At 54.6% G+C, this 10,682-nt stretch overlaps 1 protein-coding gene across 1 annotated transcript in view; it reads left to right on the forward strand.

The window, feature by feature from the left end:
- The window catches only part of NPTXR (neuronal pentraxin receptor), a 56,030-nt gene that overhangs the window by 6,417 nt on the left and 38,931 nt on the right, over positions 1 to 10,682 (forward strand). The window lies entirely within an intron of this gene.

A 10,682-nucleotide genomic window follows, 5' to 3' on the forward strand; every position in this document is an offset into this window, starting at 1 on the left:
CCCCGGCCCTGGGCTGCTCCTGGCCGCTCCCGCCACCCCCTACGACGCCCGCAGTTCCGGCTCCTCCGGCTGCCCCTCACCTGCACCACAGTCCTCTGACCCCGACGACACGCCCCCCAAGCTCCTCCCCGAGACCGTGAGCCCATCCGCCCCCAGCTGGCGCGAGCCGGAGGTGCTCGACCTGTCCCTCCCTCCCGAGTCGGCAGCCACCAGCAAGCGGGCACCGCCCGAGGTCACAGCTGCTGCCGGCCCGGCGCCTCCCACGGCCCCTGAGCCCGCCGGTGCCTCCTCCGAGCCCGAGGCTGGGGACTGGCGCCCGGAGATGTCACCCTGCTCCAATGTGGTCGTCACCGATGTCACCAGCAACCTCCTGACGGTCACAATCAAGGAATTCTGCAACCCTGAGGATTTCGAGAAGGTGGCTGCTGGGGTAGCAGGCGCCGCTGGGGGTGGTGGCAGCAGTGGGGCGAGCAAGTGAGGGGGTTCCACCAAGGAGGGGGGCTTGGGGGGGCCCTCCTGCCCGAAGTCATACTCTTGCTCCCACCCCGCCCTTGCCCCCAGCCCTCTCTTCCTGTGCTTTGCTTGTTTCAAATGGCTCGGTGTTGACCCAGGGATGGGGCTGGGTAGTTGGGGTCCCAGAAAACTAGGGGGTAGGGGCCTTCCTGGATTGGGGCAGGGGAGGGGCATACCCCCTGCCCATGCATGGTAGGGCCCTCTGGGTGGTTTCTGGAAAGCCCCAGAACCTAGGGTTCCTCTGCCCCTTCCACATCCCACCCGTCTCTCTAGCTTGCTTCCTGCTCTCCTGTGCGGCGTCTGATTTCTCGGTGCTAACCTGGCAGCTGTGGGGCCCTTAGGAGACCTCCACCGAGGGTGGGCACAGTCTTTTTCCTTCCTGCAGATGCCTAGGCAGGAGGAGGGGTTCCTGCTTGTTTGGCAAAGCCCCAGGCAGAGGCCGAGGATGAGGCCAGACTCGACTCCTCCCTTCACATCAGCCAGGGCATCAGAAGTTGGGCCAGGGCGGGGTCTTCCCTGCTCGATTTTGGATGAGGCCTAAGTAGACCCCCTATGCCCTGCCCCAGCCCTGTCTCTTTCCTAACCCCCTCAACGGTGGGAGGAACTGGCAGAGGGTGCGCCTGGCCACAGCCTCCCAGCATCTAAAGGCCTCTTCAGTTCTTGACCAAAGGTGCTACGAGAACCTGCCGTGGAAACTTCAGTTGTGCGTCCGCCCCACTTACTGTGTTTGTCCGTGGGTTCATACGTGCATTGGGTGCTAGGCCCCAGGCTGCCGGGTGGCATCCTTTACAGTTCCTTTGAACAGGGGCATTGAAGACCTGGACCGCTCCTCGCCTCAGTAGGGCTGGGGACCAGGCTTGGGTCTGGAGGTTTGCTATGGAAGTCACCAGGCCTCCCCTCCTGGCCCAGGTGTGCTGGGGGCACCATGCCCCCTACCCCCCTGCCCTCCTCGGGGTGGTCAGCCCAACCTGTCGGACCTTCACAGCATGGTGGGGACCGAGATAGAGAGGGAGACCCCCTGCCAAGCTCCCCCTTCCTCCCGGTGTTTGGGAAGGACGCCGAAGAATCCATTCCTGAGGGCCTCCCAGCTTCTCCCCGCCCCTCTTTTGCTTCTGACCACGGAGGCTTTCTCATAACCCAGCCTGCCTGAAGCAAAGAGCCTCCAGTGTCCTGGGCAGCTTCTGTTTCCCTCTGCTGCCAGGGAGCTGAGGCACCCGTGCCAGTGGCAGAGGGCACAGCCCCAGCCTTAGGCCGGGCCCTGGGAGGGCAGGCAGGCAAAGGCGAGACCAGAGGGGCTGTGTTCTCCAGGAGAATGAGGGTGTTCGTCCCAGGATTAGGACCAGGTGCCCCACTGGCCAGCCCTGGGCCACTTCCCAGGTCTCCGTTGTGCGTGGGTGGCGTGTTCCAGGCGTGACTGGAGCTGGCTTCCTGGCTGTGCTGCCTTGGGCCCCTCCCTCAGAAGCACATTGGCAGGAGGCCAATCAGAACCCGAGCGCCTTTGGTCCTAAGAATGGGAGGTCGCCTTCCTTCCCAGTCTCCCTGCCAGGGCCCGCACTGTGGCCCTAGCCCTCCCCTCCCCGGGATATAGAACGGGGACCCTGGCAGGGTCGGGGCGGAGGCTGATCCTCCTCGGCGCTCCCTGCCCTGCCCTGTGTGTTGGCTTTGTGGCCGTCCAAGTGCCAATTGGCTTTTCCCCCAAATAAGGGCTGGTATTTCTCCTCTGTCCTTGGAGGCGATTTCCCCCTGGCCCCTCCCCTAGGTGAGTGATCACCTGGGTGCCAGTTACAGGTGTTCCCAGAGACCATAGAAATGTGTTTTCCTGAGAGTTCGTGTCATTCGTGACTTTTTTGTAAAGAAGTTGTGTTTTCAGAGGTGATTTTATGACAGGAAAGTGAAAGAATTAGTTTTGCAAAAAAACAAAAACAAAAAAAGAGGGAAAAAAAAGAAATAGAAAAAAATATTATGGGATTCCTATGGGGGGGGTGGGGGGAGAAAGAGATATTTAAGAAAAAATAGTAACGCAGTGATTGCACAGGTGAGGTGGCAATGTCAGGATGGGGCAGAGGCCTGGACCCAGCTGGCAGGTTCCCTGGCGTTGCAGGCACTGTGGAGAGGGCCTGGACCCAGAGCTCCACACCCATGCTTGCTCAAAGGGAAGGACAACAGCAGGTTCCCGGGGAGCTAACCCAAGCTGCAGGCCCCGGCAAGCTGAGGTTTGGGACGGTAGGGGTTGTCACTGGTGATTTTCTCCAGGGGGCTGGTGAGTGGGCAGTTTGGTTTCTTGCTCGCTTCCGTTGCTTTGGCAGTCGTTGGGCCATCTGGTCCCTACCACCGCCACCCTATGGGGGAGACTTCCCTCCCCATGGGTCACTCTAAAGCCCACGACCTCTCTGAGCCTCCCTAGCCTGAAAGGGGATGCAGGCTTCAGGAGGCAAGAAGCTGGGCTCTGGGGGTGGCTGGGGAGAGGGAATGCATTTCCCTTGCCACAGGTGGTCTGCTTCTGCTGGCCTGAGCTCCAAGCAGAGCAGCCTGGGCCGGCCTTGGTGCGTGAGGAGGCACCAGGCACACCGCCTTGAGGTGGGCAGTGCCCCTGGGGACCCGAGTGGTTGGAACCGAGGGTGAGCGGAGGCCTCCGTCCTGCCCTCTCTAGTACCCCCACCCCCCACACGCTTGCTCGGATCGGTCTCCCTTGGGAGATCGGCCTCGATGGGCCCCTCCTCCACCCTTGCTGCTTTCCGTTTGCCTAATTACCAAGCAGAAGTTGCAATCTGGTTTGCTTTATTTTTGTATGTGAAATAACCCCCAAAGCCCTATCTCCCATGTTCAATATTGGTTGGGGCATTGGTCATCTCCCCTTAAGTGCACCCCCTCCCCACCCAAGTATCATAGGAAACAGGTGGGGTCTGGTGTCTCTGGTTTGAGATGGTAAGTTGGGACCCATCCCTGTCTCGGTCCCCACTCTGACCTTTAGTTTGCCCTTCTGCAAAATGGGTATATTGGGCAGCAAGGCCACTTCAGAAAGCGCTGCTGGTGTCAGAGCAGCTGCCCAGTACCAGGTGGGGGTCAAGGTTGCTGGTACTGGGGCCCCCAGCTGCCCACAACCCCTCTTTGTTCTTACCCTGCAAAGGGGTCAAGGTCAAAATGAGCCTCATCCTTCCTATGATCTGGGAAGAGGTGATGATCAAGTCCCCAACTTCAGTGTGAGGGACAGAGTTGGGGGTATGGCCCCTTTTCAAAGAGGTGGAAATGGTTTTGGAGAAGCGCAGCTGCTTCACTGGGGGAATGCGGCAGGGACTAGGGCCCAGGATGCTTTGGCCTGTGGGGAAAGCCCTTTAAAAGGCAGGGCCCAGGCCCTGGAGCCAGCACAAGACTGGCAGCGAGCCCCTGAGCCAGGAGGTCCTGGAGGAGAGCCAGGCCAGTGGGCCTGCCCAAGGCTGGAGGGTCAGCCCCAACAGGGAGCCGGGTTGGCCAGGAGGCAGGGCTGCTACCAGCCTCTCTGGACTCTGGGGACCCAAGAGGACACATCCCCACTTTGCCCACTTTTCTGTGTCATTTTGTTGTTTTGGTTTGTGGTGGTTTTTCTTTTTTCTTTTCTTTTTTTTTTTTTTTTTTGCACTTCGCCCACACGGGACAGTGGAGCCCTACCTGGTCAGTTCCACTTCCGGGCTCCCATGCACTTGTCCAAGGCGGCCTCTTTGGGGCAGGGATGGTTTGAGGAATCACTTTTAAAGAAAAAAGGAAGCCATTGAAAGGTTTTAGTTTCTTCCCTATCTGCATGTCCTGTCATATAGAAAGCCCAGAATTAGGGGCTAGAACTCCAGGAGAGGGTCTCCCCGACTCATCTCTTGCTGACAGTCACCAGGATGCAGAAATAGGGAGACAGTTAGTGGGGGCCAAAGATGCCCCCTCCCAGGCCTTCGTGGTTCCCTCCTCCGCCCCCTGCAATCTTTGGAGGAGTCAGTGCCTCACTCCAGCAGTGAGTGTCTACTGTATGCAGGTAGTCAGCCAGGCAAAGGGGGACTGACAGTCTCATGGGGGAACCCTCTTGCAGGAGGTCAGGTAGCGGGAGCGAAGCGTTCCGGCCGCCCTTGCTGCTGGGGGGAGTGGAGAGGGAGACTTCTTTTCGTTGGTTTTAATTTAAAAACACAAAGGCCTAAAGAAATACGTATCTTATAATTTTTTTAATTTTTGAGAGGTTCATTTAATGAATTGTGCACGAATGAATTCTATATATATAAAATATACATATATAGCTCTATATTTGGGGAGGGGCACTGTCTCTTTTTTCTCTCTCATTTTTAAAATGAAGTGTTGTTGCCTTTGTATGTGGTTCAACCATCCAGCTCCCAGCTGGCTAAACTTTGCCTCCAGTGGTCAAAGATGGAAAAATAGTGGGGTTGGCAGGAGATGGGAAACGGAGGTGCCGCCCCGGCGTGGGGGGCAGGTCCCCCAGTCCACCCGGCCCCTCCCCCGGTGGAGAAGACGCCTAGTTGGGGGTGTGGGTTTGGGCTCCATTCTGGATTCGGCGGTTCCGGGGGAGGGGTGGGTCTGTGCCGATTACTCTGTCTTGTACGTTTGTTCTGCTGCTCTTCAATATTGTATCAACGCCAGGAAAGGGGGGTGAAAAGCCTCTTTTACCCCCCAAATAAATTGTCACATTCCGAAGCTGAGGCCTTGCCCCTAGGTTGGAGTGTGTCTGTGTCTTCTTCCAGCTGTGACTGGCTTTTCAAAAACAGCAGGCCCATGCCTCTCCAGTGACAGGGGAAGAGGGGGAAGCCCTGCCCCACCTCTGGCACTCACTTGCTTCCTGGTTCCTATCTCCCACACTCCCCCAGCTCACATGTGCCTCAGTGGGAGAAACAGATGCCTGCTGCTTCTTGGACCCTTGAGAATAACTGGGAGGTGAGAGTGGGAGGGTGGAGGTCTCACCACTGCCTGTCCCTCAGTGGGAATCACAGCACCCGCAGAGGGGAAGGGGCCTGTGGGGTTGTGGTCCCCGAGCCCAGGAGAGAGCAGGCCAGAATGGGGCACCAGCCGCTCCTGCCGTTGGGTCCCACAGTTTGGCACCACATGTTCCAGTCATGAGAATGGTGGTCTTCGCGTTTGTTTTCTGGGCGCCATGTGCCTTCTCTCATGAGATGACGCACCCTCTCCCCACATAGGTGGGCTTAGAAGCAGCAGCCCCACGCAAACTTCCATGCCTTCCCCGACTGCCTGGCATTCCACCTGCAAGCTCCCGATGCCTCCCACGGCCACCTGGTTGCCAGGCCTCGGACGGGTGGCTCTCTGGTCTCCCCTTCCTCACCACCCCACCTCCTGTCTGGCTTCTCTAGTGTCTCCCTGCCCTGCATCCTGGGGTCCTGAGTGCTTCTGCTTTGGCAGTGGCTCCTGCCTGGTCCACCGGTCTCCATCCTGGCCTGCACCTGCCCCCTGTGTCTTCCACACCAGTGCCATATGGGTCAGGCAGCCCACCGCCTTCAGGATCATGCCCCGGCACCACGGCCTCTAGGCAAGCAGGAATGCGATCTATTTCCTTGTCACGCCTGGTTCCGGCGCTGGGGATATTCAGTGCAGACAGACGCTGCTGTTAATTTCCAGGCTGCAATGCCCAGAGCTCCCACAGCTCAACACAGCCTGTGTGCCATCTGCAAATGGCTGAGGTGCAAAGTCTCCCCCAGCCTCCACCTCCCCACCCCCCTCCTCCTTGCCTCCCTCTGCCTGAAGCCCCTCCCCTGCCACCTGCCCTCCCGGGCCCTGCCCTGGCTCCTCCCTCGGTATTGACCTGAGGTTTTGTCCATCCCTCTTCCTAAGGACAGGGCTGGGCCTTCGTCCCCTCTCTGCCCACACCTCAGTGCCTGGAACATGGTAGGCCCAGATCATCTCCGTCACCAAGCTCAGTCCTCTTCTTGTACTGGTGGGGACAGTGAGGCTTGGGAGTGGCTGAGAGGTAGACCTGGAGCTCAGTGCAATCAACCAACTGCCTCTGAGCATTATCAGTGGGCCTGGCCCGGGCCAGGCAGGAGCCAGCAGTACAAATGGGAGTGTGTACCTGTCCCAGATACAGGGATGCCACTGGGCAGGTGGGTGGGAAGGGACCCACAGTGAAGCACTGACAGGGCAGCCAGTAAGCCAGGGTTGGTCCTGCTCAGTGCCACTGCTGCACCTCACGGCCACCTCCTTGTCATCTTGAGCACCTGTCTTGGTGTTCTGCTCCCAGAAAGCCCTCATTTGTACTTTTTTTTTAAACCCCGAATTATCAGTGTACCTACTATCGGCCAAGCCCTGGTGAGCACATCACTGGCCCTAGCCCATGTCCCTCACCCATGCCCAGCGAGCCCATGAGTTATGAGCAGATGTCACGGGGAGGAGGAGGCCAGAGAGGCGAAGTCATCAACTTGCTTATTTGCCCAAGGGGACACACTTGAAGAAGGGGAGTCGGCATTCACCCCAGCCCCATCTGTTTGCCCCTGAACCCCAGGCTCTTGGGAATGAGGACATGGGGCAGCCCGTGTGAGGCACATGCATGCCGAAATTAGTCACCATGTTCCTGATCACAAGTCCTGCCATTGCTATGCAGGTAAGTCTCCTTATTAGTTGAAGGTTAATGAGTGAGGAGGCTGTGGCAACTTCTTGAGGAATTGAACAGTTTGTGATGAGGACTGGGCAAGACCAAGCAATTGCCCAAGAGTGAGCCGACTGGGCTTAGAGAGGCGGGGGTGCCTGCCTGGCCCCCACCCCTTCCTTGTCCTATTCTTGGACCTCCTCCCAGGGCTAAGGGTCAGCAGTGGGGTGAAACTCAGGGCTGGGGCAAGCTAAGGAGTGGGGGATAAAATGGGATCGGATGAGGATGACTGTTTTTGCAAAATTACTTGGTTACGTTTGTTTGTTTGTTTGTTTTGAGACAGAGTCTTGCCCTGTGGCCCAGGCTGGAGTGCAGTGGCACAATCTCGGCTCACTGCAACCTCTGCCTCCCGGGTCCGGATTCGAGCAATTCTCCTGCCTCAGTCTCCCGAGTAGCTGGAATTACAAGCACATGCCGCCATGCCCAGCTAATTTTTCTATTTTTAGTAGAGACGAGATTTCACCATGTTGGCCAGGCTGGTCTTGAACTCCTGACCTCATGATCCGCCCGCCTCAGCCTTCCAAAGTGCTGGGATTACAGGCATGAACCACCGTGCCTGACTCTTGGTAGCTTTTTAAAAGCTAAAAGTTGAAATTTTTTGGTCCATGTCAAGCCATGCCTGGAGTGAATAGGGAGGTGACAGAGGCCACATCAGATTGCCCAGCCCCCTCCCAAGCCAGCTAACAAGCCTGTGAGCTGATTCTACATGCTCTTTGTTCAGGCTGCTGGCTTCTGAGAGGACAGACTTCAAAAAGGCCTGGTGGCCTGCAGAGGCTGAGCACAAGGACACCTGATCCACAGCGGTGGGGTCACAAAGGAAGCGGCAGGGGAGAGGCCCCGTCCTGGCCTCCAGACATGCACATGCTCTGAGCATCAGCCAGGGAAGCTGTGAGCTCAGGAGGGAGTCCCAGGAGGAACAGAGGCCACTCTAGGGCGAGACTTGAAATGACCCTGGTGAAGATAATGAGGCCTGAGGCAGTGGGGACAACAGGAAGTGGCCAGAGTGGAGGGCTGTTTGGAATATTTAGGATTTGGTGAGGGACTGCCTTTGAGAGCTTGTAAGAAAGCCTCTTTGAAGAAGCACCTGGGTATGTGGTATAGGCAGAGGAGTGAGTGGGTGCACTCTTCTCAGGTGGAGAAGCTGCTGGAGGACACAGCTTGCAGGGAAGATGAGTTCGGTTTGGGACACGTTGGGAGTAAATCAGCCATAGGGTCCTGGAAGGGTTTTCATCTATGGAATCGAGGCTCAGAGCGAGCCCCTGCCCATACAGGCACTGCTGGAGAAGTCTGTTGAAGGGTCTTTGTCCCTTAGTGCACCTCAGCTCTGAGATGACTGGTCACCAGCCATCCTGGAAGCACCACCAGGGACATAGGTGCCTAGCTCTGGATGCCAAATTTCCAGGAATTTCCCCCTGGAAATTCCAGGGGACAATGTCCAGCCCCTTGCCGCCCGCCTCTACCCTCTCAATCTCATGCCTTTTATCTCCATGAGCATCCCCGTGAGGTGAGGCTGGGAAATGATTAGCCCCATTGGATAGGTGCAAGGTGAGGCCTGAGAGTTGTGGGGTGGCGATGCTCTGCAAAATCACTCAGAGGCAGAGAGAATGGAACCCAGGTCTGAGGCATGAAACCTGCTAACCTTCTGTCTATACTTAAAGACTGGATAAAACATAAACATTCTTTCAAACACCCAACTGAGTTTCCGAGATTAAAAAAAAAAAAAAAAAAAATCCCCAGGTACCAAAAACAGACAAAAGCCAAAAATCAGAGTGACGGGCAGATGTTTATTCTTTGGCTGTCCTGCAGGGTGGGCCTATGGGTGGCAAAGGGAGGCAGGAGATGGGCGTGGGAGGTGGTGGCTTTTGCTAATGTTGGTAACCAAAGGAGCTTGGATTTTATACCTGTGGAGGGAGGGATAGGAGACAAGGCCTGGGACTCTTGCCAACAGAAATTTGGAACCAGAATAAAACTGGACCCATATCCTCAATGAAAAAGCAAATGGTGGGGAAAGATCACCCTGTCACAAACGGACAAGACGAAAAAGTTGTAGTCTCATTTCTGGCTCTGCTGGAAAAAATTTAAAAAGAATGATCTCTTGAGAAATTTTAACTCTAGACCTTCACTAACATGAATTTAAGGTTTGAATTTGTATTACCCACATGGTCCCAGGACTCCCAAGTATAGAAATTAATATAAGAAAAAACCCTGGGGTGAGTTACATCACAGACATGTGACTACTAGTAGCAAATGCAAGCCTCTGTGGATGGCCCTACCCACAGTAAAGCCACACAGGATTCTCATAGATAAAACCGTTGTAAATGTGAGCTCACTATCCAAAATTACAAAACACACAAGCCACAGAGACAAATACCAAAACAGCCAACAGTACATACAGAATCCTGCACCCAACACATTATTTTCAAACATGCATTGAAGATTTCCTAAAACCACCAGGCACAGTGGCTCATGCCTGTAATCCCAGCACTTCGGGAGGCCAAGGTGGGCAGATCACCTGAAGTCAGGAGTTCGAGACCAGCCTGGCCAACCTGGTGAAACAGCATCTCTACTAAAAATACAAAAATTAGTTGGTCGTGGTGGTGTGCACCGGTAATCCCAGCTACTTGGGAGGCTGAGGCAGGAGAATCATTTGAACTCGGGAGGCAGAGGTTGCAGTGAGCCGAGATTGCGCCACTGTACTCCAGCCTGGGAAGACAGAGTGAGACTTTGTCTCAGGGAAAAACAAAACAAACAGACAAAAAATTTCTAAAATTATCATGTATATCATGTGGCAGGAGATAAAGCAAGTCTCAATAATTTTCAAGAAATTGGCATCTCAGATCGTATATAATTAGTTAAAAATCAATAGCAAACAAGACTCTAAGCAGTGTTGTACTGGCATAAAGATGGGCTTATAGACTGAAGGAATAGAAAAGAGACCCCACCATAAACCTTCACAGGTGTGGTCAGATGATTTTTGACAAGGGTGCCAAAACCATTCAGTGGGGAAAGGACAGTCTTTTCAGTGCTAGGAAAACTGGATATCCACATACAAAAGGAGGAAGTCGTATCCTTACCTAATGCCATATACAAAACTTAAAATGAATCAAAGACTGAAATGTAAGACCTTAAAAAACTTTGGGAAGAAAATATAGGGCAAAAGCTTCATGACACTGGGTTTGGCAAAGATTTCTTGGATGTGACTCCAAAGGCGCAGGAAACTAAAGAAAAAAGTAGATAAGTTGGACTTCATGAAAATTTTAAAATTTTTATGCATTAAGAGACTATTAACAGGGTAAAAAGTCAACCCACAGTATGGGAGAAAATATTTGCCAATCATGTATCTGATAAGGGATTGATACCAGAATATGTAGAGAACTAAAACGCCGCAACAACAACAACAAAAACCAAAGCCTGATTCAAAATAGGCAAAGAACTTGAATAGACAGTTATCCAAATAGGATATACAAATAGTCAAAGGTCACATGACAAGATGCTCAACATCACTAACCATTAGGGAAATGTACATCAAAACTACAATGAGGCCGGG

This window comes from Colobus angolensis, unplaced genomic scaffold (genome assembly GCF_000951035.1).
Source record: "Colobus angolensis palliatus isolate OR3802 unplaced genomic scaffold, Cang.pa_1.0 Scaffold65, whole genome shotgun sequence".
Lineage (NCBI taxonomy): Eukaryota > Metazoa > Chordata > Mammalia > Primates > Cercopithecidae > Colobus > Colobus angolensis.